Consider the following 26311-nt stretch of genomic DNA (forward strand, 5'->3'; position numbering starts at 1 on the left):
TTTAAATCTATTCCCACCAAACCACTTGCTAGGAAAGCCCACAGGGAATAGCTGAGGGTGCAGCGTGCATCGGGCCTCTTCTCCTCCTCACACTCAGCGAGCGAGGGAAACCGCAGCAGAAGGAAGCTCAGGGCTGTATCACCTGAAAACTCAGGTAACACTCGCTGTCACCGAGCATCAGATAAACATTTCTCGGAATATGTTGCTAAGACATGGTGATTCACGGTCACTAAAGAGTTCTTTGATCAGAAAGATCGGAAAGTGCTGGATCACACAGTCACAGATTAAGATCCCTAACTGCAGCCACCAGAGGCGGAGGCATCGGTGCACCGACCTATTCTGAGGGTTTCCAGCGCTCTGTTTTCTAAGGGCATCTCAGAGATGCAGAGTTCCATGGAGCGGAACTGGAGAAGGCTCACTGGCGGCCATGGGCTTCTACTTTAGCATCCCTCGAAAGAGGACGGCTGAGGAGAGATGAGAAGTAGGACCCTGGAGGGAGAAAAAAGCCAGGCCCCTCGCTCAGCCTTTTGCCTGCCCTGAGATTCCCAAGCTGAGTGTCCAGCCTGTCCCAGACTTCCCGAACGGCAGTCCCTAAATCCCACTCTTCTTCATCCTCGGTGTCCTGTTCTCTCAGAGCTCTGCTGAATAACTGGAAAAATCAGCCCATGATTGGGGTGACTGGGTGACGGGCGCTGTGGGGGACACTTGACGGGATAGCACTGGGTGCCAACATACAGTTATGTTGGCAAATCGAACTCCAATAAAAAATATATATACAAAAATAAATTTAAAACTAAAAAAATAATGACTACGCCTCCTAAGAGTACTAGAATTCTGAAGAGGATTTAGGGAGCCATCCTACTTGATCCAAAGGAAGGTTCTCTGTTGGACCATTAGACTTGTGGGAGTGGTTTTTGGTTGAGGAACCTACTCAGGGAGTTTTGTTTCCTGGGCCCGGAATTAGGAGGCAGGGGTGTCGGCTGGTGGAGATGCGGGTCTGTGGCTGCCTGTGTGACCTATGAAGTTGGCGGGGGCCACGTCGTCATTGCTTCCTCGAGCCTCAAGCCTCAAGCGTTCTCTTCACACCTGGGGTCTCAGGGTGTGAACCCCAGGTGCTGGCATCGAGTCCCGCATCCAGCTTCCCGCATCCAGCTCCCCGCAGGGAACCTGCCTCTGTCTCTGCCACCCCCACCCCTACCCCAACCACCACCCCCGTCTCTCATGAATAAATAAATAAAATCTTCAAAAAAAAATTAAAATAAGCTGGACCCTGGGAAATATCTGTAATAATTCCAAGCAATACTTTATAAGCAGAACATAGTTTTTCACATTTTGGGGTAAAGATCAGTGTGGTTTTCATACTTGGTTTATGGGATCCTTCTGAATCCGATTCCTTCCTGTTTTTCTGCCTCTGACTTGCATTCATTTTGCCCTTAACAGTACATTTCTTACCAAGTATATAATCAACGGCAGTACGGAAGGCGAACGGTACGAGTATTGCTAGATGGATCGTTTTGCATTTATTTTTCCATGATTTGGATAAAACATCACCTAGGGGAAAAACGGTTTAAAACTGTGAGCTCCTGAAGGCAAATGGCCAGTGTCTCACTCCCCTTGAGCCCCCACTGCTAGGTGCCGAGCCTATAGCAGGCTTCACAGTTGTTTGCCGAATGAATGTCCAGTTGTGTTATGCAGATTTGTTTTTGTGTGACCTTAGTGTTACTTCAGACCTTCTCCCTAACACGGTGGTTGACTAAATATCTACTCATCTTGCTTTCCTACTATTTGCCCACCAAGCGTAAGCACCATGAACGTATCGTGAATTTTTTTTTTTTTTAATCAAGAGTTTTCAACTTTTGGCTCAGAGGTTGAGAGTCCACCTTGGGCCCAGGGTGTGACCCCAAGGACCCGGGATCTAGTCCAGCGTTGGGCTCCCTGCATGGAGCCTGCTTCTCTCTCAGCCTGTGTCTCTGCCTCTCTCTCTCTCTCTCTTTCTGTGTCTCTCATGAATAAACAAATAAAATCTTTAAAAAAATTATTAAAAAAAAGAGTTTTCAACTTTTGAAAGTCCTTTTTTTTAAAGATGCTGGGATCCTTAGACTGTAAGACAACCCTGCTGAAGGGCACATATAACCGATCTAATTCTTTATCATCTAGTAGACTTCCAGCCACTGACAACACAGCCCTAGGTCAACAAGCCGTACAGAAATACGGCGTTTCGCGTTATGGGAAGGCCGGAGCAGGACCACTATCGCAGCCTATAGACTCGTTGGCTCATTCGCTGACAGCAGCGGCACTTGTAGGTCCACGTCCAGAGGAAGGAGGGGACTAGAAGGCCCATGGCTTCCTGGGACTCTCTCACGGCAGCTCGCAACTGCCTGGAAGGCCCCGGGGTGCCCTCTGACTGGACCAGAGGTAGGAAGGAAGAAGGGGAAATGGGTGCTCTTAAGCAACTAGCAGGGTCCACCAAGCCCCCGTCACCCTGGCTCACAGCTCCCTGACTCTCTGACGCTCTCCATAGACCTGCCCGTCCACGTGACAGCAGCACTCTCATGGAAGTAATGGTCATTGTCCTCTGTTTACAAAAGCAAGGCATGCTGCTTATAGAAAACTGGGGACATACGGAAAACCAGGAAGACAACAAACGCTCCTTGCGATGCTACGACCCAGAGGTCGCAACGTCCAACCAGCGTGGGCGTGTTGGCAGCCTTCCAGCGTGCACGTGTGTGTCCGTGTGTGTATTCAGCAAAGAAAGTGGAATCTGTGCGTACTACTCATAGCACTAGCTCCCTTCCAATTACAAACATATCTATCGTGAGAACTTCTCCATATAAACATTCTTAAAGAATAGTGTGATTTTTAGCAGCGATCTAGCATATATAGTAGTGATATAATTATGCACTAGGAGTATCTGGCTATCCTACACTCACCTGGGGCTTCAGGTTTTACAGTCACGTGGCCCTGGGGAGGCCTAGCTGTCCCCAGAGGTCTCCCTATCCGTCACCTGCCCCAGCAGCTCAAATCCAGCCCAGCGCACAGGCCTCCCTTCCTCTCCGACGCACCAGGCCTGGGTCAAGTGATTCACCGCTCAGCTTTGAGCTTTATCATCTTCCTTTCTCTATTTTGCCCCCCTTTTACCCTGAAGTGCTCCCCTGGAGGTTGTCACAGGCCCACACTGCCTCCCAATTGATGAGCAACCCTCTTTTTTTAAAAAAATTTTTTTTTTTTTTTTTTAAATTCAATTTGCCAACATATAGTATAAGACCCAGTGCTCATCCCATCACATGCCCTCCTCGGTGACCGTCACCCAGTCACCCCATCCCCCCCACCCACCTCCCCTTCCACAATCCTTTGTTTCCCAGAGAGGAGCACCCCTCCTAAATCACCCCTTGGCTGAATGCATTATAAACGTGGGGCCTCCCTGTGTGTCTTCAGTCTCCTCTCCTTTGCCAACTTCTCCACTTGGGTTACCTTGAAGGTCCCCAGTAGGCTCCTTTCAGCAAGGTGCTCTCCGCTGAAGATTACCCCCTCCCCGGGTTTTTGCAGCCATCAGAACAGCTTAATATCTCAGAAGAGTCTGTTTCAGGAATTCGGGGGAGAGGCAAGAACCCTCCGCCCCCCTGCTCTGGCGAAGTCCTCGGCTCTGTAGGCTGGGACCTGTCTCACAGCTCGTCCCTGAGTTTAGCAGTAGACCTCGTGCCTGAGGCCTGGCCAGCAGCCCAGAGGCCAGGGGGCAGGACGACCTCCCTGCCCTCCCCTCAGGCAGCCTCAGCCCCTGTCTGCCCGCCCTCTGCGGAGACGCCCCAGGCCACTTTGCGGCCTCTACCGGGACCAGCAGCACTTGCCCTGTCCACAAACCTGTCCTCAGTCACCTAGTGAAAAGCTCAGGTTTCAGAGCCATTTCTTCCCTGAAAGTCCAACAAACCCAGGACGGCACAGCTGGGAGTCATTAAGCAGGAATCAAAGGGCAGGATCAAGGGGAGGCAGGGCCTCCACACACTCAGCCTCCAGGAGTTGATGAATCAGCCTCAAGGCAGAGTTAAGGGGCCCCCCCGCTGGATATCAGCACCTTCCCCCGCCCCCAGCGGGGAGCCGCAGGCCTGAGGGGTGTCCCAGCCTCTCCATCCTCAGGACAGGGCGCCCCAGGGGCCTCCGGGACAGGCTGGCTTGGCCCCGCCACCTCCCCTGGTCCTCGGGCACTCGTCTCCTACTAACGTGGAGTCAGTTGCCTTGGCTTAGGGAGCTCGCGGGTCTCTCGCGGGCCTCTCCCGGGTCTCCCTCTCCCGGGTCTCCCTCTCCCGGGTCTCCCTCTCCCGGGTCTCCCTCTCCCGGGTCTCTCCCTGTGACAGCTCCCGGGATCCGGGCGCCGGGAGGCCCCCTGGGAACCGGCACTCCAGGCCACCAGCCCAGCCGCCCCTCTCCCTTCCAGGGTTTGGATGTGGGCCTCTAAAGAGTCCAGCTGACGTCGAGGCTCCAGTTGAGCCCATCGTATTCTTAACAAAAGCCAGTGATTCTGCGCTCGCATGGGGGGCCGCTGGGCCTGGCTCCTCGCAGGAGCAGCCCCACTGGAGGCCGGGCCCAGGCCCCCACGCACCCCGGCCAGTGTCTTCCCAGCAAAGCCTTCAGCAGCCCCCGGCCTCCTGACCCGGAGCCTGGCCAACGGCCCCCCTGCTCCTGGCCAGGGCTCCCCAGGGCTCCGGGCTCCCCAGGGCCCCCAGCAGCCGGGAGCCGCCACTCGTCCGTGCCCTGGAGAGGGGGAGCCGAGGGCCAAGAATGCGCCGGTACAGACCAGACTTCCTGCCTTGGTGCCCTCTGACCCTCAGTAATTGCAGCTTCGGAAGTGGTTGGCTCCCCATCCAGAAAATGGAGATAATGAGCCCCAACTTCTTGGGGCTATTGAAGGTTTAATTGATTCATGGTGGCGACGTGGTCAGGGCTGGGGTCCCAGAAGGCAGCCGGCGCTGCTCCCTCCGCAGGGTGAGGGGCTCTGAGCAGGGGCCGCCGGCGCCTTCCCCTGCCTCGGCTTCCCCTCCCGGCATCTCCGGGCTGTTCCTGAGCGTTGGGTGCTGGGTCCCTGGGCCTGGGCCTCGCCGGCCCGCGGCTGGACAGCCCCCGCCTCGGCCCCGGTCGGCTGCGAGGGCCGCCCGGCCTGGTGGTTCACACCGTGAGCCCTGCTGTCACCCGCCCTGTGAGGCCCCTCGGCCCGCGCCCCTCAAATCCCGGTGTGTAGAGTCTCCTTGAAAACGCCGATTCCGGTTCAGAGGGTTTGCTGCGGGGCCTGAGTGCTGCGGGGTCTGACTGCTGTGGGGTCTGACATGCTGTGGGGTCTGACATGCTGCGGGGCCACACATGCTGCGGGGCCTGACATGCTGCGGGGCCTGAGTGCTGCAGGGTCTGACATGCTGCGGGGCCTGACATGCTGTGGGGTCTGACATGCTGTGGGGCCTGACATGCTGCGGGGCCTGACTGCAGCATTGGACCAGACAGGTGCCCAGGCTGCTGCTCCTCCACTCAGCGAGTGCCCCTGAGGGCCTGGGGCCCGCCGAGTCCTATGCCCCAGACCAGTGCTTTCCCAATTCCTTCATAGGATGCAGGCCTTTTGTTTGTTTGTTTACCCCGAATGAGCTCAGTAATTTCATTAATTCAGGTTTATAAGTTCAAATTTAACACTTATTTTTTAAAGTCATTTACTTGGGCTGTTTGATAAATACAAATATATGAAGTAGAGGGTTGTGGGTGACAGCTTGTCCTGTGTCAGCCTCAGCTTCCAAATTTATTTCTGTGTTTTATTGAGAAAACTCTGATACAGACATGTAGTTAGAAATGGTGACATTAAAAAAAACTACTTGGGGCACCGGGTGGCCCAGGCCGTGACCCCGGGGTCCCCGGATCGAGTCCCACATCGAGCTCCCTGCAGGGAGCCTGCTTCTCCCTCTGCCTGTGTCTCTGCCTCTCTCTGTGTGTCTCATGAATAAATAGATAAAATCTTTAAAAAAAAAAAAAGTACTTACCTGGAAATTGTAGGGTGCTCCTCCTAGCAGGTAATGTTAAGTCATTGTCCTTCACAATCACCAGCGCCCCGGGGTCCCGCTGCTTGGACTCCTGCAGACGATCTGTCCGGCTGTCCCTGCTGTCCCATCACAGTCCCTTCGGTGCTCAGAGCTGACGGGCCCCTGCTCAGCACCGTTCAGGGACTCCTCACCGCTCGGGAAGGTCAATGCAGGTGCCTGGCCAGGACCCCGGGCCTGCCGCCCGCCTCGCCCCAGCTCTCAGCCTCATCCCCCTCTCCTTGCACTTTATCCTCAGGTGCAGCGTTGATGCGGGCATGTCCCAAGCCCCTCTTCATACTTGGGCTTTAGGCACGTTGCTCCCGTGAGCGTTGGCATGCCCGCCTTTCCTGCTCGCCTGCAGGGAAACTCTTCTTTGTCCCTCGTCCCTCGGCGCTACCCACAGCAAGGAGGGTTTCTTCAAGATTTGATTGAGCTCAAGCGACAGGGGTGGGGGGCAGAGGGAGAGGGAGAGGGAGAGGGGACCTCAGGCAGGCTCCCAACTCAGCACCCAGCTGACCCTGAGGTCGGTCCTGAGCCCGCTGAAACCAAGAGGCCAACACCCCTCGAGGCATTTATTTTTATTTATTTATTTATTCATGAGAGACACAGAGAGAGAGAGAGGCAGAGACACAGGCACAGGGAGAAGCAGGCCCCACGCAGGGAGCCCAATGTGGGACTCGATCCCAGGACCCAGGGTCACGCCCTGGGCTGAAGGCGGTGCTAAGCCACTGACCCCCCGGGGACCACCCCCCACCCGAGGCAGTTTTTAGACAGACGCTTGCCACCGGGTCCTCAGCAGCTGGCCTGCAGCCGAGGCCCTCGCCCAGCCTCCCTGAGCGTGTGGAGTGCTGAGTCCCCGCGTGCCGGGTCGCCTGTCACCCTCTGCCACTGCCGCATCATCCCGGCCTCTTGGGTGACCCTACAGGGCGTGTGTCTTCCGCAGCTGCACCCTCGTGGCTTCTCGGGTTTCTCAGAAATCCTGTCAATTTTCCCCTGTGCTTCCTGTGAGAGCCGGAGCCACGCACCTTCTCTGGCCTGTGTGACCCTGTGTGACCCAGGGCTTCTCGGGGGAAGGAGCCCGTCGCCCTTGGGCGCCCACCCTGGGGGTGCCTGCTGTCCCCTGGCCCCGCCCCCAGCCACAGCTTTCTCCCTCTCCTCTCCCCTCCTCGTGTCTCGGGTTTTGTCTCTACTTCTCTCTCCGCCAGGCCCGATGAGGCCACCCTGGTCACAGGAAGGGTGAAAGCAGAGAAACCAAAATTAACGTTTGCTGAGCACTTAGTACGTGCCAGGGACGGTGCTAGAGCTTCACGCGTGTCACCTCCTCCGTCGTCACAGTAAGCCTGCGAGTCAGCAGCGTCTGCCCCACGAGACTGGTGGCCCCCGTCTACGAGGCCCCCAGCTAGCACGTCGGAGGCCTAGTCGGCCCGACAGGCGGCCAGAGGGCTGCGCTTCAGCGTCCACCCGGCCACCTGCCCTGTGGAGTCAGCCTGACCCCACTCCTTCAAAGAAAGACAAGGAGAATAAAGAAAAGGTGAAAAAGGACACTGTGGCGCTCCCTCTGTGCCCTCTGTGCAACCCCCATCCCTGGACATCGATGCAGGACCCTGGGCCTGCGCCATCTCGGCCGGCCTCCTATTCTGAATTAGCACAGAGGAGTTTGTCAATGGAGAGACTTTTCTAGAAACGGCCCAACAACAGTGTGATCTTGGCTGACTCATTCCACAGCCATGGTCTTGCCTCACCTCTTCTGCAAGCCCGCCGACGGGAGCCCCGGGACCAAAAGAGGTCGCAGGACCCGCGATGGGGGACAGGCTTCTGATGAAAGGATGTGGCAAATGAGGTAAAAGCACAGGAAAAGTGTTTGGGGGAAAAAAACAGAAAATCTGTACCTGCGATGGATCACTGTCCTCTTTGTTTTTCTTTGGAACCGGAGCCCAAGGGTGGGCACAGTAGGAGACTGCAGCCGGCCTCAGGATGCCAACTTCCACATGAACACCAAATAAAAGCTTCCTGGACTGCAGTAGAAAACATCCCTGTGGGGCCGACGCTGCCCAGCCTGGGAGGGAGCTTGTGCAAGCAGCGTGGGCGACTGTGCGTGGGGGGTTTCTCAGCATCCTGCACCCTGGCTTCGTGAGCACTTATCCGTGCACAGCGACTCCTCCATAGCACTAGTCTGGAGGCTCGTGCAAGAAGGCTCGTGGGCCTTCTGGAAACATCCCCGGGCCCAGCCTTTGAGCAAAGAGTCAGGGACTGGTACCAGGGGGAAAAAATGCTCACCCCGTGCAGGGCCCCCAACCACAAGGGCTCTCTTCTGAATCAGTCATTGTCTCTCTAACTTTGTTTCTGGTCTGCTCGAAATGTCTCTTTTATGACTCATAGCCTTGAAGGACACATTTTTAAAGGTTGAAGAGAACCGAAGTGTGAAGAGATGGTTTTGAGGTTGATAAAGCTCCTTTCTGGATAAAGCCACCTTTTATTGTAGGCTGCTAAAAATGTGTTTTAAAAGAAAGATGTTAAGCCACATCCTGTTTAGGAAATATTCCTTAGTTTCTCTTCTAGGAGGCACTGAAGACCAGAATGGAAGGAGCACTTGTGTTTTCATTTCTGGCAGTAGTTAGCTATTTTGCTGGTTGCTTAACAGGAGGCCTCTCAAGGATGCCGTGAAAGGCGGAATAAGACGCGCAGAAGAGCAATGAGCTGGGTCTTCTGGCTTCAGGCTCTGTGAGAACCCGTGACGGGAAATGTCTGAGCCAGTGGAACCCCTGGCTTCACTCCTGTCACCACCTCCACCTCGTAGCCGAGGATGCAAGGGATGCAAGGGCTACCCCTCTGCCGGCTCTCTGCACTCCCCACCTGCAGCCTCCCTTAATGGTATCCACAAAAAACAGGTGGAATCAGCTTCTACCATGTCCAGTTACCGGCCCTGGGAGTTGGGTTTCCTAGGAAACAGACTCGAGGTGGAGCTGGTGTGCGGCTAGGTTGTTGGGATGTGCTCTCAGGAACTGGAGGGGAATGGAGGAAGCAGGGTGACAGAGAAGTTGTTGCATGAGGCAGTCACCACAGAGGCCTCAGCTCGGAAGCTGGGGTGGCCTGCCAGAGACGTCTCAAATCGAGGTCAGGGGCCAGGCTCCTGAACGCTCGCTCGTGTCAGTTAGCTCCTGGCTGACCAGCAAGGGGCATCACTGCGGGTGAGGTAGGTCCTTTCAGCCAAGGGCAGTTCTTGGGGAGGGACTCAAGTGGGAGCCAAGCCCACAGCAAACGGCCCTCCCAGAGCCACTGGTGGACTGAGTGCCCCAGCCCTGCACAGGGATTCTTGGAAGCACCCTACAGTCCACCCCGTGTGTTTTAAGATCTACTCTTTAGCAGAAGAAATGCATCTCATTGGAAACTTGTTCCCCAAGATTCCTTAATTCTCTGGGAGAAACTTAAAATATGGTTAGTGGCACAAATTTTAGCCCCCACTGCTACAGCTGATCTTGAGACAACTGGTGCTCATTGTCTACCCTCCACTCTCAATTTTTCTCAGCCGCAGCTAGTGCCTCTCGTAGTCCAGGTGGCTATTCTCTTGGAGGAGAATGAGGATCCTTAACCCTAAGCTCTCTGAGTCCCTGGCTGCCATGCCAGAGTTGCTGCCTTGTTGATTTACCATCATAATTGGTCAGAGGAGTATCAAGAGAATCCCAGTGGATTACCAGCAGGTGCCAAACATAATCCACCCTGCCCCATTGTGAGGAAGCTGTCTGGTTTATCTGCTCAAGGAACCCAAAGTGAACAAGCTGCAGTCATAGCTTAAAGTTAAATGGGACTTTTGTGTGTGTGTATGTGATTCCTAGTGGAAGGGTTTCTTCCTCTGGGGCCCAGGATCTCGAAACAGCAGACACAGGGTTGTAGGAGCTACAAGCATAAAATTCCCAAGTGGATCACGGGAAGCGATAGTGAACACAGCTCTCGTCTTGCACCCCTTCCCCTGCCCCATGACTCCTGGACCCATGAATTCTATCTATCGGGGACACAATCCTTCATAATGGTCATTGTCTTAAGATGATATTTCTAAGGCACCTCGGCAGTAGATCGTCTCATTATTCAATCATGCTGACAACTTTTGTTTGGAGTGGTGGGTAATAGGATCAGCAGATCCCATGTGTGCTCATAGCAGGCCTCCTCGGCTGTAAAGTGAGACCCTTGATCCTTTGTGATACTATGCAGGATTCTGTAAGTGGATAAAATATTTAAAGGTCAGTGGATGGATGGTGATGCTGTAAAGACAAATCAAAATCTAAATATGTGACCATTCCAGTCAAGGGGAATCGCTGACCTTGCTGGATGGGAGGACTCCATGTGACCAGCTTACCACCAGTTGGTTGGTTGGTCCCCCCTCACGGGATGATGCTTTATTAGGAACTCACTGTTATTTCTGTTGGGGTAGTTGGACATTCAGCTGTGGCAGAGCTAGACCAGCCCTGGTGAGTAGAAGTATAGATTACCTATTGTATTTCTTATTGTTAAATAATCAGCTTTTGCATTTATTTATATTAGTTTTACTGTTTCCAGTTCATTAATTTCTCTTTATATTATTATTATTATTTTCCTCTTGATTTGCTTTAGTGCTGTGCTATTTTGTGGTGGCCTTGGCTCTTTTTCTGAATTTCCTTACCCATCCTTAAAAAAAAAAAATTGAAAAAAAAAATCAGTGCATCTCTTGAATGGCTTGTCACAGAAAGCTTTTGGGGTTGGCCAAAAATTGCAGAGTCTGCCACAAAGACCCATAATGACTTCCCTTCTTTCCTTCACCTTCTAAGGTGGGTAGTCACTCTTGGCTAGATGTCTTCATCTTACTCCAATTCAGGGATGCCCAACAGTTTGTCAGGAAGGCATCAAGTTTCCTTGCTAGGATAAGAGGCCTGGTATGCTTTTTGTGGTTTTGCTGTGTATGGAATCCAAGGAAGGAGTTTTTCCAGTGCATCCTTGAACCTGCCCTTGGCTTGGATGGAAAGTAATAGAAAACATAATCTTGGACCTTAGGGTCCAAGGAGTAGCTTCCAGTGAGCATCAGCAAATGGACAGGGGCAGGTCCAGGAGGTTGTCCCAAATGTACTTCAAGTTTCTGCAGTTCAGTTGGGGAGGGCTTTCCTTTCTCTCATTGGCCTAACCTCATTTCCCTCTTCTATAAAATGGCTTTGCTGGGTCACTAGGTGGGTTAAATGAAATACCGAGCACAGAGCTTAGCATCTAGTACTTGCTGAAGAAACTTTTATTGTTGAGGACAGTATAGTCATCATGGGCTCTCTATGCTACTTGAAAGCCATCCTGAGGGCGGGCAGTCTGTTAAGTCACTTCATTATCCCCTCTACACATTGAGTATATTACCACTCTATAAATGCTTGTGGAGGATAACCAAATAATTTCTATTGGGGAAATCTTGTATCCCTGAAAAATGCCCGGACCTGAATTTTATACTGCACGGGTGTAGTTAACAGGTATCTTATTCAAACATAACCCCATACAGCAGCACTTAACGAAGCTGCTGTTCGTTGGGATTACCATCTCAGTCCTATTTGGCCTGGATAGCCCAGGGAGGTTTGTTTACAGGGCAAAAACTATTTTTAACTGCCAAAACTTTGAAGTAACTAAGATGTTCTTCAGTAGGTGAATCCAGACAATGGAATATTACTCAGTGCTAAAAAGAAATGAGCCATCAAGCCATAAAAAGGCGTGGTGGAAACTTACACGCAGTAAAAGAAGCCAAACTGGAAAGGCTACATCCAGTAGGATTCCAGCTACCTGACCTTCTGGAAAAGGCCAAACTATGTAGACAGTAAAAAGGTTAGTGGAGAAGGAGGAGTGAATAGGCAGGGCACAGAGGAATTCTTTAGGGCAGTGAAACTATTCTGTACAATACAGGGTGATGGATACATGTCATTATGCATTTTTGTCCAATCCATGGAACCTACAACACCAAGCATGAGCCCTAACGTAAACTGTGGACTTGAGATGATAATGATGTGTCAGCTTAGGTTCATCTGCTGTAACAAATGTGCCACTGTGGTGCAGGATGAACATGGTAGAGGAGATGGTGCATGTGTGGAGGCAGGTCATATATGGGAACTCTGAAATTCCTGTTCAGTTTTTTTCTGTGAACTTGAAATTATTTTAAAATATAGATTCTAGGGATCCCTGGGTGGCGCAGTGGTTTGGCGCTTGCCTTTGGCTCAGGGCGCGATCCTGGAGACCCGGGATCGAATCCCACATCAGGCTCCCGGTGCATGGAGCCTGCTTCTCCCTCTGCCTATGTCTCTGCCTCTCTCTCTCTCTCTCTGTGACTATCATAAATAAGTAAAAATTAAAAAAAAAATTTTTTTAAATATATAGATTCTATTTTTAAAAAGGCAGCCGGATGTGTGAGTGATGGATTTATGTGATGAGGATCCTGTTTGGGGCCCATGACAGGCAGTGGATCCAGGAAATAGGTAGCTGGGAAAATGAAAGCCTTTATGCTGCACCTATCTTCTCAAATATTTTCTTGCAAAGAATCAACTCAGGAAATTTTTTATTTTATTTTATTTTTTATTTTTTTTATTTATTCATGAGAGACAGAGAAGCAGAGACATAAGCAGAGAGAGAAGCAGGCTCCTTACAGGAAGCCCGATGCCAGACTCGATCCTGGGACCCAGGGATCACACCCTGGGCTGAAGGCAGATGCTCAACTGCTGAACCACCCAGGCATCCCAGGAAAAATTTGAAAAAGTTATAGCCACATCTTTTTTTTAATCATTCAAAATGAAAATAGCTCCTTTTTGGGCACCTGGCTGTCTTAGTCAGTTGAACATGTGACTTTTGATCTCAGGGTCATGAGTTCAAGGCTCATGTTGGGGATCAAGTTTACTTAAATGAGAAATAAAAAGCACTCTCCTCCTGGAAAAAAAAAAAACCCTAAAGAAAATAGCTCTGACTTTTGGACTCTGATAAATAAAAAACATATTCTTATAACCAAGATTATCTTAATTTTAATGAGAAAAATGTCAATAACAAAATTGGCACTAACTGAACTTCTTAAGTTTGATTATGTGATCATGTTTAGAAAGTAGCAACATCGAGGTGGGTACCTAGTTTTTCAGACTGCAGTCAGAGAATCGGCTCCTAACACTCCGTGGGGCGCGGTTAGCCCAGTTGGCCTGCCATTGGGTTAGTTTTGGTTGTGTTTTCACAGGGGGTGGGGAAGCCAAATCACAAGTTCAGCAGGGAGTGATCAAAGGGTTATGAGGTGCTACAGGGAACCAATGTGGTTAAAGTAGTATTTTGTGGAGATTAATTCGTCAGCTGTGACAAGAATAGATTTAACCAGGGGAAAAACAGAAACAGAGAAACCTATTATACGATGTTATCACAACAGATGGGAAGTAACAAGGACCCAAAGTCTAGTAAGAGCCAGAGCGCTCAAGCAAAGAGTATGAGATGTAAGGATAAGTGAAAGGTCCAGGCAGTGGAAGAGGGTAGCAAAGCTGGGCAGGGGGTGTAGGTATAGGGCCTTCTCCTGTAGGACGTGTGGTGTAAGGCCCAAAACTCAGTATGATGTGCTGCCTTGACAACTGGTAAAATCAAGAGAGCCTCAAATGGCCTAACTGCAAGCTCCCCTCCCACCTCTGCTCGCACAGGTGATTCTATGGGTGAGCGCCCTCCCTATCGAAGGGACCAGGTACAGTTCCTGCTTATTCCTGAGAAATGGGTTCCAGTTCCCTAGCAGCCCATGGAGCAATTTCAAACAAACCAATCACATCTTTTCATGGGAACCAGGAGCCTTTCCTCCCTCTTGGTACCACAGAGAGTGCACCCCACAGCCCTGGTTTCTCTGCTCTGTGCCCCAGTGCAACCCCAGTGCAGCCCCAGTGCATGGCAGGCAGCGTCCTTCTTCCCTGGGCTCTGAGTCTACGTGGCTCTGGGTGGATAGGTGCTGGGTACCCCTGATCATCCCACCACCCCAGGCGGGAGTCCTCCCTCAGCAGCCACACGAATAAGACGTGATTGGCCCATGCAGGTGAGGCGGAGGCCAGTTCCACCCAGAGACCCAGAGGACTTCCAAGCTGGATAAACCTGTCTCACCCTGGAAGTGAGGAAACAGGCCCAGGGGCCAAGGTTTCGGCCTCTCCATACTTTCCCAGGCCTCACCGGAGGGTTGAGAGGTGCGTGTGCACAAGACACACAAAGGCAACTCTCACTGAGCAGCTGTGTAAGAAAGTGGAGCAGCTTCTGAGGAGGCTGCCTCCCTCCAGAGTGGATTTCCTCTGCTTCCGGAAGGCAGTGGGACTGGGCTGCCCACCTCGGTCCAGGCTTGGGCTGATGGGAGGGGACCGCTGCGGGCCTCACTATGCCCGGGCCCCTTGGCCTTGCGGCCCCCAGCCCCCTCGTCTGCCTCCTCGGCCTCACGGCTGCTCTGACTCTTAGCCAACCCTTAAAACAAGTTCCTCTTAGGGTTCCAAGAGCATTTATTTTGGGGGCGGGGGTTCCCCCAGCTTTATTGAGGCAGAACTGATTGGCTGACCCTCTCCGACTGCATCCTGGGCTCTCAGCCCCATGCCCCCCAGTGGGTCAGCAGGTGCCCCAGGTGGGGTGGGGGGGCCCAGGAGCCCCAGGAGCCCCGGGCGGGCTCCCCTCCCTGTCCCTCCCCACCCGGCCCGAACTGCTACCCGGTGGCAACTCCCATGACTTCAAACAGATGGATCTTTTCAAACTCCAGCCATTCCAGTCGTGATTGGTGCAGTTGGTCTAGTACAAGTGGGCCCTGCAGCCCGAGAGGAGCCCGTTGACAAGGCACTTGCTGCCCACCTGCTCTCTGCCCGGCCGGTGGGGCTGCAGTCCCCGGGCCAGGGACCTGCTCGCCGCCTCGCTCACGCGGGAGAGGGACCGGCCGCGGGTCAGGCACGGGCCACCTGGATCGTCCCAGTCGCTGTTCCTCAGCCCCCCCCCCAGCAGAGCCCGCAGGGAGGCTCCCCGTCGAGGCCTACTGGGGCGCGTGCAGGTGGGTGGTTTCTGTGCCCAGACCACGCAGAGAAGGAAGGACTTGGGGGGGGGGGCATGAGGCCCAGCGGCCTCCGACAGCGAGCAAGCGGGGTCCCAGCCCCCCGGGGCCTGGAGGCCAGTCCCCCAGCAGTGGGGCTCCCTGCCGCCCCCTCTCGCACTTTGTCCTTCGCTTTCCATCTGTCCGTCCCTTTCCTGCCCTTGCACCCACTCCATGCTGACATATTTCCACTGACATAGGCAGAAGCTTTTGCCTCCATGTTACCTGTTGAGACAAAAACATTATAATTGTGCATCATCTCAATATCACCCCTTGAGGCAGGACCATTTTCTTGATTTCGCGAGTTTAAATGTAAAAGGTGAGGGTCAGAGAGTTTAAGTCGCAGAGGCGCTAAGAAGCATTTCTCCTCCCAAGCGCTCACCCTTGGGCTGAGCGCCAGGCCTGAACCTCCTCAGACAAAAGGGGCTTTCTCTCTTTCATGGGGCCCTGGTCTCTCTGACCCTCCTCCTAATCACCTTTCTGGAAGGTCTAATACCCAGACGTGTTGGGAGATGCTTTTCAATAAGCTTTCCCAGGCTCTGTAGCTCGGCTTACAAGTCTCCCCGGGCAGAAGTGCCTCCTATTGCGGTTGATGTTGAAGCATGGGAAGAACACAAAGATTGCACACGGTTTGGTTGGGAGCAAAGTGCTAGCTTTTCCATCGGGAAAACAAAACCAGAACTTACCTGAACCTACTGCCACTCTGCTTTGCAGCTTTGTTCTCCAAGGCCTGAGAGGTGGCCAAGGGGTGCTCTCTGTTCAGGAGGAGGAGGTCAACGGGACACATGGTGGGGGCGTAGGGAAAAGGAACCACAATTTGGAGGATTTTCTGGATGACCATGCGGATCTTCCATTTATTTTCACTCAAATGCATAAGGCCCCCCTGACCCTCAGGTGTGGCATTTTCAGCTCATCCCACTGAACTCTTTATTCACAGATAAGCCTGTTGCTGATCTCTGGGTCAGAGGAGGTCTTCCTCTGTGGTACTGGCCGAGAGGGACAAAGCGTTCACAGCAGGAAGGCTCAGCAGTACTACTGTTGGAGAAAGACCCAGCTCGGCTGCCTCTTTGGCTCTCTACACAGCAGCACGTAGTGTCTTAAGCCAGAGCGACTTCTGAGGAAGGTCAGAAGAAAATGTCAGATGAGGTTACAGCTTGGACTACGGAGTGAGGAGTGGGGTGGGCTGAGGAGGGAGAGGGACTAGGAGGGGCAGGGTATGAATGAGTTTATGTTCTCCCCCAGGGATGGTGGGCAGGCTCTTCAAAACCAAGTCGCTCTTTTCACCCTCTCTGGTAATGACTATTTCCTTTGAAGGATGATGCCAAGTGAGATCAATGTCATGTGGTCAAAAGGCAGAATGGAACTGGGAATTGCCTATCGTCTAGTCAAGTCTGCCGTTGAGGAAGCAAGAGCTAGACGAGTCCAGCCGTATGCAACACGGAGAAAGTAATCCCGTTCAGGGTTGAATTGCAGTCCCCTGAAAATGTGAAATCCTAACCTCCAGTACCTCAGAACGTAGCCTTATTTAGTGATAGGGTTGGAGACAGGTAATTAAGTTAAAATGAGGCCATGAGGATAGACTCTATATGATCGTGCCGCTATAAAAAAGAGGAAGGTTAGAGACAGACACACACCCAGGATGCCAGCTGAGGTTGAAAGCGGAGATTAAGATGATGCTCCTACAAGCCAAACGAACACCAAAGATGGCCAGCAAAGCACCAGAAACTAGGAGAGAGCCGTGAAACACATCCATCACAGCCCTTAGAGGCAGCCAGTCCTGCCAACATCTTGATCTTGGGTTTCTAGCCTCCAGAACTATGACACGATGAAGTTCTCTTGTTTTAAGCTACCCAGTTTATGGGACTTTGTTAGAGTAGCTCTAGCAAACTACTATATTCCCTCTGGTATCCAACTTTAATTGTCAGGCCTATTTCCCTTGGTGATTGCAATAATCTCCTTTTAGAAAAAAAAACGGGAGATTGAAAGAATGTGAAATGAAAAAAAAAAAAAAAAGATCAGACTATAGACAATGTGGTTAGTCTTTTACAAACAAAATCCCAGGAAAGATTTGTTAGGAAAATAAAAACCATATGACTGGCACCTTATCTAATTTTCTTCATCAGAAAGAAGTTAAATAGCAGTTAAATATTAGTGGGGGAGATGGGAAGAGTTGGTTTGGTAAATGGGTGGTGGAAGGTTTTAAGGATGCTGGAGCAGAAAGAGAGAGGCTATTGTAGGTGACAAGAGTCAAGAAATATGGTAGAAGAGAAGTTGATAAAGAGGCAGTACTGCAGGTGAAATGGGATGAACTATAATAACAGGTAATCTTCAAAAAATGAGACATGGATCTACGTATGATATAGATACATATTCATTTTCCACCTCTTTGCTCTAGAAATCAGGTGCATTTTTAAATGGAATCAACACAAAGTGAAGGATTGGATAAGAGCGTTTGTGAGAGCTGGACCAAGCAAGGAGGCAAGAGCTAAAGATGTGCTGTTAGGGACACCTGGGGGGCTCAGCGCTTGAGCGTCTGCCTTCAGCTCAGGGCATGACCCCGGTGTCCTGGGATCGAGTCCCACATCGGGCTCCCCACAGGGAGCCTGCTTCTTCCTCTGCCTGTGTCTCTGCCTCTCTCAGGAATAAATAAATAAAATCTTAAAAGAGAGAGAGAGAGAGATGCTGTTTAATTTGTTCATAGAATCCCTTCCCTGCAATTGTACCATCCAGAAGTGGACCCTCTCTGTGCCCATGTCCTTTCCAGATGGTATCAAGGCACAGATCTGTGTGTGGTCAGGGCTTCTAGAATTCTGAGGAACTTCTTACAGCCCTGTGTGTATCCCCAGTGGTTGCCCTTTGCAGTCTGCAGTGGATGCTTCCATTGGACATAGTATCTTCCCTGGTGAGACACTTGGAAACTCTAATCACATTTGCAATGGCTGGTGCTACAGCACGCGCCCTTCTCCTCAAATGCCCTACCCAGAGCCTCACACACCAGATACGTAGATTATTGTCCAATAGTGGGCAGTTCTTTATCACACTGACATTGAGGGAAGAGACTAACATCCGCCAAACAGGCCGACAGTGTTAGAACATGTCTTTTATAGTGTTAGGGGCTTCATAAAACAATTCAATTCTCAATGTATCCAAATAACTGTAATGAACTATTGTAATGTAGGGGATGCTCCTGCAGGAACAGCACTATATGATACATCTTACATAGTATGGACTAAGGCAGCAAGATGTGTTACGTAGACTCTGGCATCACAAATGGGGTCAAAGAACCCATTCCACAGAAGGTGACATTTAAACATATTTTAGAGACCATGTACGTGCATGATATCCCTTGATCTTCTGAATCTCATTCAGTGCTGGAGAGCTCAGTCCCCTGTAGTTAGTTAGATCAAAGGGGGGAGAATTTGTAAAAGGACAAATGTTCGACCCCAAGTAAGAAAGTAAAAGATAGACTCTCACAGCAGAATTCAGTTACTAGCTACCAAATTCAGTGGAACTCTTTCCTCACCTGCGGTGCTAGTGGCCCTGGCTAATCCCCCCACAGAAGCACAGCCTACCTGTCTCCTTGCCCGATCACAACTTGACCCTGGCAATGAGGAGCCTCAGATGAAGCAGGGGAGGGTCCAACAGACAGGCTAGGGCTCTCTAGTTCATCTGTGGTAAAGAACTCATGCTATGCATTTGCTGCTGAGGACATGGGTAGCAAAAGTTCCATAGAGCTAGCAACAGCGGAGCTAGCAGAGCTTCTGTCTTCCTTGTTTCCAGGAAGCAATGTGGCACCGTGTCATCTCATCATCACTCCTTCGTTAATCGAAGCACTTTTTTTTTCATTTAATCAACACGTGTTAAGTGCTTGAGCTGGGCCTGGCGCCATGAATATGGCTTCAAGAAGCTTTCTAATCATCAATGTGAAGATCTTTTTTTTCTTTTTTTTTAAGATTTTATTTACTTATTTTAGAGAGAGAGAGAGAGAGCACAAGAGAAGGGAGGGGTAGCGTGAGAGGGACAAGAGGACTCCCTGCTGAGCCTGATGTGGGGCTGGATCCCAGGACCCCATGGATTATGACCTGAGCCCAAGACAGACGCTTAACCGACTGAGCCACCCAGGCGCCCCAATGTTAAGATCTTTAAAACACATTTATATTTTGTACACTGTGATAGGTACTAAAGATAGAGGACTTGATCCATATTCCCAAGAATCATTTTTTTTAAATGTTGTATCTAGGGACATCTGGGTGGCTCAGCGGTTGAGTCCCTGCCTTTGGCCCAGGTGTGATCCTGGAGTCCCGGGATCGAGTCCCACATCAGGCTCTCTGCATGGAGCCTGCTTCTCCCTCTGCCTGTCTCTGTCCCTCTCTGTCTGTGTCTCTCATGAATAAATAAATAAAATCTAAAAAAAAAATAAAATAAAATAAATAAATAAATAAATAAATAAATGTTGTATCTATTATTTACACTGAAATCTCAATGAATTTACCACTCTGATTTACATACAGATGATATTAACATAATATTACAATACACGTGTTTCAAAGCAGAGGTTCTCAGCCTCGGCCCACAGGCATATCAACTAGGAAGTTTCAAAAAAAAAAAAAACAAAAAACCTTGATATACTCAGCCCCACTTCAACAAATTGCATCAGAATTTCCGGGAATGGGGTCCAGACATCATTTTTTTTTTTTTTTAAAGACTCCAGGTAATTCTACTACACAGATAGCACTGAAAACCATTACATTAGAATTTCTGCTTCGGCACTTCAAGCCTGAAACAATACCTGGCACATAGTAGACCACCTACAATTTCTTTCATTCTAATATTTTGTTCACCCTTGTTTCTTACCAGGCTCCCCACAGAGTGCCTGGCACAGAATGGGGACACAGTAATTGGCTACTCCTTTTCACTCTTTCTTCTTGCTAGAAAGTACCTGGAGAAAAACTATAAAGTAGTATTTAGGGTTTGAAATGTGCTTGCCAAAATATCCGTATTGAGGGACCTTTAAGCTCATATAAAGGATTGTCCTCTTATTCATATGCTATATCAAGGTTCATGATCATATACAATTATATGAGATAATATTCAGAGAAAAATATTTTATTACCTCTGACAGAACACAGAGGCTCATTGGGAAAACTTTTGAATATGTTGATAAAGTATGGTGCACAAATATAACATTGACAGTACTAGAGCCTGGTATATTTTGGGTTCAGAAAGGAAACCTAGCAATAAGGAACATGAATACACTAAAAATAAAGCAGTTTTCTCTTATATCTAAATATTAGAGTGCAGCTCACTTAAAAAGAATTTGTGTGGCCACCGGCTATTTGTTTTCTGATTGCCTCATTTCATTCGACCTTCTAAATAAACAATTTCTGCTTAGTCACTAAACATTTTTAAAATGCTTTTATAAAAAAAATATTTTATTTATTTACTTGAGAGAAAGAGGACAAGTTGGCAGGGGTACAGGTGCAGAGGGAGAGGGAGAAGCAAATTCCTGGCTGAGCAGGGAGCTTGACGCAGGGCTCCATCCCAGGACCCTGGGATCACAACCTGAGCCAAAGGAAGACGCTTAACAGACTGAGCCACCAGGCACACCTAAAATGCTTTTGATTTTATTCTGTTGATGGGATGACAGAAAACATGCTATCACATGGCCTTTGGCAAAAATCCAGTTACCAGAGAGACGAAGAGGGGAATGGCCTTCTAAGCCATTGTCCATGAGGGGAAATGATTTCATTCATTCACTCAATAAATACGTGTTGCGTATTGTCTAAACAAATGAAGGAAGGAATTGGGATCCTGTGATCAGTGAAGGAATCTTCTGGGGTAATACTTTCCAGGGAAGATGTTTTTTCATAGCAATGCCTAGGACTGCCCCAAGTGAAAAATGACATTTTCTTTTCCATGTGAATAAATTCATCCACAATTATTTTCCTTCATATGGATCTTTGTCGAAGCTTGCAAGTCTGCAATGGAGGACAGATAGGTTCTGGGCCAGCAAGTGCAGGGGAGGGAAATGGCCGAGGTGGTTGGAAGAAGGAAGTAGATGAGGGTGATTTTTTAAAAATTTATTTATTTATGATAGACAGAGAGAGAGAGAGAAGCAGAGACACAGGCAGAGGGAGAAGCAGGCTCCATGCTGGGAGCCCGAGGTGGGACTCGATCCGGGGACTCCAGGATCACGCCCTGGGTCAAAGGCAGGCGCTAAACCGCTGAGCCACCCAGGGATCCCCAATGAGGGTGATTTTAATCTTATTCTTAGCTTCCATCAGCTGAAGGACCACAGGTTATGGCTTGGGGTTTTGATGTTAGTTTAACTGGTATTTATTTTTCCCCCTGAATAAAATAAATGTTCACTTCCTAAGCCTACTGTGTAATGTGGTCCGTCAAAGATGGTAGAAGGGAAACATATGAATGTAATGTATGTCATCTGGTCTCCTGGCTACCTGGCTTGGGTATGTCACTGAAGGACCATTTTCAGGTAAGCACTGGCTAAGGTAGGCTTAAGTGGTTTAGAGCAGGGCTTCTCAAACTTACTGGGCATATAAATCTTCAGGGAAAATGCAGATTTCAGTTTAGCAGGACTGTGGTTAACACCCGAGAACTTGTATTTCCAAGAAGCTTCCCAGGCCATGCCGATGTCCGCCAAACATTCTTGGAGTCGGAAGGGCTTAGAGGACCTCTGGCTGGTGGTAAGCAAAGAAAGAGTTTATATAATTTCTAAAATCTTTTCTCCTTTAAGAGCCTTTCCCAAACTACTCTCAAATCCATTTTCTTTATTTTCCAAACAAAATCCTCCCCCAAAATATTTGAAACAAAGATCAAATCTGAAATCTGTCAGGTCTGTTTCCAGGTACCAAGAGATCTGATGCTTTTTGCCAATATAATGCTCCAAGGACTCCAACATAATTATCCTTATTTAAAAGCCATATAAATAGTTAATAGGACCTATTTTTATATTTAAAATTATGTACGATTGTATGTTTATCTTTTATTTGTTCGTGTCAGTCCTGACCTTTAGATTATAAGCTCTAGGGGATAGATTGTGTCCCTTTTAGAAGCCTGGAAACTACAAAACAAAAAAGCCAGGGAGACACCTAGGGAATCAGCTAGTTCAGGGTAGTCCAAGCATAGCACAGCTACCACCGGGCAATAAGTGAGATGAGATTAGATATGGAACATGGACAACCATTTTATATATTTTTTATAGTTGTGTATATTTTTATATGTTTTAAGGAAAGTTATAACTAGTGTATTTTGCCCACGATTTCACAGATACTATTATGAGGAGAAAGGTACATTTACTTAAATTTTCTAAGTGAGTTGCTGTAAAGACAAATATGATATGAATATCATTACTGAAGCAAATGTAGCAGAAGTTGTGATTTTTATGTAAATAACTGTGGTTTGGGAAATAGTGTTTAACCTACTACTAGAACTCACAACTGACGAAACTGAAGAATTATCACCATGTTACAGAGAATTTAGGATGTCATGAATCATAGGATATGTCCTAATTTCAAAGGGCTAAAATGTGAGGAAATTCAAAGAATAAATGAAATATGGAAGTGGATTCCTCAAGGTCAAACCTCTATGAATGAGTGTTTTATTGGTTATTCCCTCTTCTAAGAGCATTTCTGCTTTAATAGTCAGTAAAGTGTTGACCTAAAGGAATAACATTCTCATGGTGGAATTTCAGGTATTACCTGTGGCAGGTAAAGTAAGTGAAATAGTTTGGGGCAGGAGCCCTGGTACAGTCCCCTGAAATTACCCTTAGTCTATTCTCCCTGTCAATGTTCTTCAGCCAAAGACCAACAGGAATACATCTGTAAATGAACAGGTGGGTTCTGTTACTCAACTCAGTGAGGGAGAACTGCGGGCAGCATCTCACCAAAAGATATTGGAACAGACTTACAATAAGATTTGGCTTACCTTATATGATTTTGAGGAGGGTTGAAAAAGTGGAGCCTTGCTCTGAATTGGATGCTGTCAGGAAGGCAAAGTAATTCTGTGATTTGACATTTTAATAAGTCTTACCTAGAAGGTGAGAGAAATGGAGGTGAGCTATAACTGGGATTGGTAAGGAAGCAGCACTCACTCCTATGAGCCAGGGTAGGAGGGTGTTTGGCCATCTTGGTGGTCTGGGCAGCATTCCTGTTTAGTCCATGCTCAGACATAATCACATAGTATTCTGGTCTTTGGCTTGATCCATCATGGGCAGAGAATGGCCTTGCCTGCCGTTAGGGTTCTGCGAAATTGCTTATGTTCAACATAAGAACAAGACCTAGCTGTGAGTGCCACATCAACTCCTGGATTTTGAGGCTGCTTTTCTTCTCACGCCTTCCTATGTAGTTCTTTCCTCAGCCATCTTGTTCCATTTCCAGACACAAATTGTCAGCAAGTTAAGAGTTTTGTATTATGTTAACAAATTTAAGTCCCAGTCTTGGACTCTATGATGGCAAATGTCTTTGTTTAACTCTGAAAGAAATTGCCTTGCTATTTTATCTCTTGGAGAGAATGTGATCTCTAGCCTTCCATGACGATCAATACTCTACTGCAGCAAAGGCAATAATGCATGTGCTCATCAGTTACTCTTTCCCCAGTCACCACACCACACCACACATACATACACAGAGAGGGCGACACGCACGCTTTTTATTATATATGGATGACAAATAATAATTGCCCTATGGAGAATTCCCTGGGATGTCTGTGCTTGGTCAATGGCATTTACTGAGGGTGGGAGAAAGAGAAAGGCATCTTGGGAAACAACTCTCCCAAGGCCTATGATGCTAAAGGCCACTGCCTCCCCCAGGTTGAGGCACTATCAACTAGAGGTAAGGAAAAGAAGATTGAGATAGATTAGTGGTTGCTAGGGACTGGAGGATGGGGATGTTTTGGGGGGTGATGAAAATATATTGGGATTAGATGGTGGTTATGGGTGGATATACTGGAAACTACTGAATTGTACACTTGAAAGGGCGAACTTCCAGGTATGTGAATTATATTTCAATTTTTAAAAATTTTTGAAGGACATAAAAAAGCAAGAGAATTCAGACAATACTTCAGAGGGACTTCTCTTATTGGCCATTGTTGGATTTGCCTTCTATTTTTTGTCCACTCAATTGTGGAGTTTTTACGGTAGGCAGAAATCTGATGTTTGATATGATGGGTTGACTTAGTGACAGAGTCGCTTGCTTCTCTGAAGGAAGCTAACTCGTAGAATTGGTAACAGTGGTTAACCCAGTCTCCACAACACTACAGAGTTGTAAACCTTCTTTTTGGAATAGTGTCCCCTGAACCAGGATACGAGGTTATGCTCTGCGCTTGCAATAGGAAGCTTCACGTTTAAGAGGTCAGTTGTGTTTTCAGAGAGAATTTGTGGTTGGCTTTTTAAATATCTTGTCACCAGTTTCAGTAACAAGCCTAAGTCAAAAGCACCTATTACGAGGAGTTTCTAAAACTATTTCTCTAAAAGCTGAAGTCCAATTAGGAGTGAGAATGATGAAGGTGTGAGGAAGCACGTCGCCTGCCCAGGTTTACAGAACGGACAGCGATGCCCATCCCAATATCCACTCACTCACCGTCCGTTCTCCTGCCAGGATTTCTGGCACTGGCGGACACAAGGATGGAGCGGGCTCATCGCTGCCGTCAAAGAACCGCAGGTGGGCACGTGGGCACGTGGGCTGGGCTGCGTTTTTTAAAGTCTGGTCTAGTTACGGTGACTCCGCAATAGTGGACATTAAGACTTTTTGGAAAACAAAAAAGACAAAGGATATCTTTCTTCCTCACTTAAGAAAAAACTTCTATAGTCCAGAAACCAATATTGCACTGTTAACTAACTAAAATTTAAATAAATTAATTTGGGAGGACACCTGGGTGGCTCAGCAGTTGAACCTTCGGCCCAGGGTGTGATCCTGGGGTCCCGGGATTGAGTCCCACATCAGGCTCCCCGCAGGGAGCCTGCTTCTCCCTCTGCCTGAGTCTCTGCCTCTCTCTGTGTCTCTCAGGAATAAATAAAATCTTTAAAAATTAATCAATCAATTAATTAATTTGTAAAAAGCTTCTATTAAAGAACTTTGTCATTCCTTGGCCCCTCTCTGAACCTAGGGGCAGCTGGGTGGTATTTGTGTCAGTACAAAGGGTAACAACAGCTGCCAGCATTGCCGCATCCCGGGCCCTGGTCTACCATATTCTCTGCATTATACTGGGGAGTGTTCTCACGTAGACAAGAGCCCCAAATAATTTCAGGCTTCCAAACATAGTTTACTCTGAGCACTCTCTATTAAAGAAACAAAATCATAAACTTCTGCATGACATCACTGTTTGGGTAGCTGTCACTGAGAAAACGCACAATGATAAATTAATGCAACAACACTTTCAAATGATTTTGCATCTGAACAATCACAGCAGCATCTATATACATTTGAAACACAAAATACCATTGACTCAGTTTACTCACAATTCTTCTTAACCATCAGTTTTCCAAAGATTTAAAAGTTCTGTGACACTCTGTGTTGATGAAAGTGTGGCCAAACGTCATTCCCTGTGGGCGGGATAGAAAGTTGATACAAACTTTTTTGGAGGGACACCTGGGTGGTTCAGCAGTTGAGCATATACCTTTGGTTTAGGGTGTGATCCCAGATCGAGTCCCACGTCGGGCTCCCTACATGGAGCCTGCTTCTCCCTCTGCCTGTGTCTCTGCCTCTCTCTCTCTATCTCTTATGAATAAATAAATAAAATGTTTAAAAAATAAATAAACTTTTGTGTAAAGTTGGACAATTGGATAGATTGGACAATATCTATCAAAAATTTAAACATGCATTCACTTTGACTCAGCAAGTTCACGTCTATAAAATTATTCTACACACGTTTACAAAATGCACAATGATGTTCATCACCACATTCCTTAGGAGTGTTTGAAATCTGGAAACAAGAATATCCTAATGAGGGACTCGTTAACCAGTTATATAATAGAATACTTTATACTCATTATAAAGAATGAGGTTTAGGGTGTCTAGGTGGCTCAGTAGGTTAAGTGTCTTCAGCTCAGGTTATTATCCCAGGGTCTTGGGATTGAGTCCTGCATCAGACTCCCTGCTCAGCAGGGAGCCTGCTTCTCCCTCTCCCACTCCCCCTGCTTGTGCTCTCTCTCGTCAAATAAATAAATAAAATCTTAATAACAACAACAAAAAGA

This window comes from Vulpes vulpes, chromosome 5 (genome assembly GCF_048418805.1).
Source record: "Vulpes vulpes isolate BD-2025 chromosome 5, VulVul3, whole genome shotgun sequence".
In the NCBI taxonomy this organism is placed as follows: domain Eukaryota; kingdom Metazoa; phylum Chordata; class Mammalia; order Carnivora; family Canidae; genus Vulpes; species Vulpes vulpes.